The following is a 4,132-nucleotide window of genomic DNA, read 5'->3' as shown; positions in this document are numbered from 1 at the left end:
TTATAATATTGTAGGTTCATTATAATAATACTATATGTTCACTAAATGATATCAATTTGTCTACTATTATCTACGCATTTTTTTTTAATAAATAAAATCAATGTTGCAAAATATATTATATTATTAAAAGTATCCTATTTATATCTTTTGAATAATACTCATATTAATATAATTTGAATCCTTATTTTTTAAAAAAATATAGGAGAAATCGCACTTTTGGCCCCACAATTAGTGCCCAATCTGCAATGTCATCCTTAGTTCTCAATTTGAACACAATTGGTCCCTCAATTATTCGACCATTAAGCAGATTTGGTCCTTCTGTGAGACCATCAGTTTAACTCCGTTTAAATCAGGGGTATAATTGAAGTTTCACATAGCCTTGAATATAATAAGCTAATTTTTTCCCTTTCGCTGCCCGGTTGTTATTTCCACCGCCGCAGATGCTCCGCCACCATCGCCGTCAAGAAATGTCTTGGCATCCACCATTTGCAAGTCCACTCCCTACCCATCTTACTGCCAAACTGTTCTCCCCAGCAACAACTCTTCTTCCAATGTCTACGACTATGGTCGATTCTCCGTCCGCAAATCCTTATCCGCTGCGTGCAAGTTTCTATCATTGATCCAGAAGTACCTTCGGCGCAATTCCAAGTCGTTAACCACCAACGCCGTTCGAGCTCTCAAGGATTGCGAGTTCCTCGCCGGTTTAAACATGGATTATCTCTCTAGTTCTTTCAAGACTGTCAACGGGACTTCCCGGTATCTCCCGGTGTTGGAAGCCGACGACGTGCAAACGTTGCTCAACGCCATTCTCACCAACACGCCATGCTCAACGCCCAACCACAGCTATGTTGATGGCTAGACTACTTTCAATTCTTACTCATGTGAAATTTCAATTATATATCTGATTTAAACTAAGTTAAACTGATGGTCGCACAGAAGGACCAAATCTGCTTAATGGTCGAATAATTGAGGGACCAATTATGTTCAAATTGAGAATTAAGGATGACATTGCAGATTGTGCACTAATTGAGGGACTAAATTAAAAGTGCGATTTCTCCAAAAATATATAATTTGAATATTAGTTGTTTATTGATGGACTTACAATATTGATAAAATAAAAATTGTGTATTGTGAAAATGAACCTCTATTTTCTCTTAATGAACATATTTTAGATCCATTTGTATTATATTGGCAAATTATGCCGTGGAAACGTGGCCACCTTGCAGGTGGGCATGGTTGTAGATTCATAATTTCTATACTGTAGAATCATAAATAAAAAAAAATAAAATTTTGTTTTTCACTTGCCGTTAACGGCGTTTCTCTCTTCTCAATCGCACAGTTTAGAAATTATGAATCTACTGTATTTAAATTATGAATCTACAGTATAGAAATTATGAATATACATTATTAGGTTTGTGAACATGTGATAGAGCTATATGTTCATAATTATATAAATATATATTCATAATTATAAAGCTATATGTTCATAATTTTCGATGTTCATATATCCAATTGTTGAACTTTGTATTCACAAATCACATAATTGAACTATATGTTCATAATTTGATAACTATACAGTTTAGAAATTATGAATCTAAAGTACAGATATTATGAATCTGCAGTATAGAAATTATGAATCTACTTTATAAAAATCTACTGTATTTAAATTATGAATCTACGATTTAGAAATTATGAATCTACAGTATAGAAATCTATTGTATTTAAATTATGAATCTACGATTTAAAAATTATGAATTTACAGTATAAAAATTATGAATCTACAGTATAAAAATTATGACGGTTCCACAGCATAACGCTACTATTATATTGTAGTTGCATTATTATTGTAATAGATTGTTCGTCCCGAGGGTTTTCCGTTACAAGCTTAGAAGAGGTTTGGAAGTTGCCTTTGTTCCAAATTGGAAAAGGCCACTGATGAGTAGGTATTATATTTGTTTTAAAAGCCACAAATCAAAATTGGAAAAAGTATATTATAATTAATTGATTAAACTTAGATTGTATCAATGAATAATATTTTAATATATTACATTAAATATAATATAGTAAAAAAAAACAGGGATAAGGGTCAAATAGATTCTCCAACTATATATCAATGTTCAATTAGACCCTTAAATTGAAAAAACATTCAATTAGACCCTTAAACTTGTTAGATTTGTACAATTAACTTATTTAACAGGTTACCTTACCCAAAGGTAACCTGTAAACTTTGATTACAAGGCTTGTGAAATTCTATTTAAAATAAATAAAAAAAATTAAATCAAAAATTTTAAAAATTAATTTCCTTAAAAAAATCATCTCTATTAAGCTTCTTCAAACTGACATGGCGGGCTTCTGCAAGAGACAAGAAGCCATAGTAGCAGCTGCCCATGGACAAGAAGCCATGGCAGCAGCTTCTATGGAGTTGCCTCATGGTTTCTTGTCTATGGCAGCAGCTTCTATGGAGTTGCCCCATGGATTCTTCGTCCATGGCAGCAGCCGGTTAGGCTGTCATGGACGGACGATTGCCATGGCAGCTCGCTGCCATTTTTTTTTTAAAATTTAATTTAATTTAACTTTTTATGAATAAATATTATTTTAATATTTATAAAATATAATTTTAAAAAAATGTTAATCTAAGTGGCATCCTATGTGGCATGTGATCTAGAAGTAACATACCATCATAGGTCAAATAGGTTAATTGCACAAATTTAACAAGTTTAAAGGTCTAATTGGAGGTTGTTTTAGTTCGAGGGTCTAATTGCACTTTGGTTTATAGTTAGAGGGTCTATTTGACCCTTATCCCAAAAAAAAAAATGATGTCTTGCTTGTCCTTCCAAATTATATTTTAATGACAAAAATTGATGTGAGACCGTCTCACATATCCTTAACTGTGAGACTGGTGGGGTCGTAGATAACTCGATGTGTAATTATCACAATTTCAATTACAAGTATTACAATATTTATCATTAGTAACAATTAATTTTAACTTAAATAGTATCACAATTTCACATATAAATATTACAAAATATACATAAGTAACGATTTATTTTTAACTCAAATTGGTATTAAATTTTCTACAATTAGTATTATAATTTTTTTTTTTCAAAAGTAACATTATATGGGTCACACTTTTGTGAGATCGTCTCACGGATCTTTATTCGTGAGACGGGTGTGGTCAATATATATGCAAATGTAATACTTATACTAGCAAATGTAATACTAAATATTACATTATACGGACAAAGATTCATGAGACAACATGTTTTTGCCTTCACCATATAAGTATTACAATATTTACATTAGAATTATACTTTGAAAGTATCACAATTTCAGTTATAAATATTACAATATTTATCATTAGTAACAATTATTTTTTATGCAAAATAACATCATAATTTCAAATATAAATATTACAATATTTATTATAAGTAACAATTTGTTTATTTTAAATTAATAATTTTTTTTTTTTTTGGTAATAAGTATATATCATAAGTAACAAGCATTTGCCTTAGACCCCATCCGTCTTACGAACTAAGATTCGTGAGACGGTCTCATAGAAGTGTGATCTTCACCTATTTTAATATATGAAGTAGTTGGCTAGCATATTCCAAGTTGATCACATCATTATTAGTACCTCACAAAGTAATGTGACAAATTTAAAAAATATTTTAATTCTTTAAGGAAAATGATATTTTCCCCACTAAATTTTTTCCCTAATATTTCTTCCATGATGTGGCTTGAATTGGTGTCCTGACTTATGTGACCCCATCAATAGTTTTTTTTTTAAAAAAGTTAACTCTTCAATTAGAAAATACCATCTATGGAGGGGAAGATTAGATCGAGGAATGGAGAGCATTACTCATATTTTAAATCCTAGAAATTATCTCTCCTACTATGCAGGATATTATTAATAAACAAGGCCGGCAATACTTGTGCCGGCATATTTTAAACAATGCAGAGAGTAGAGCACGCAGACAATACAATAAAATAAAATAACAAAATATATACTAATTTATTATACTACGAGGAATTTGGGAACCTCTGCAAGTTGAGCATACTTGTACTGTGCATGCATTAATATTAATAAACCTTTCGTCGTTGGCAAAGTTCAAATTCGTTCAGAAGTATTGAA

Source organism: Ipomoea nil, unplaced genomic scaffold (assembly GCF_001879475.1).
Source record: "Ipomoea nil cultivar Tokyo-kokei standard unplaced genomic scaffold, Asagao_1.1 scaffold1720, whole genome shotgun sequence".
Lineage (NCBI taxonomy): Eukaryota > Viridiplantae > Streptophyta > Magnoliopsida > Solanales > Convolvulaceae > Ipomoea > Ipomoea nil.
This window is presented reverse-complemented; position numbering follows the sequence as displayed.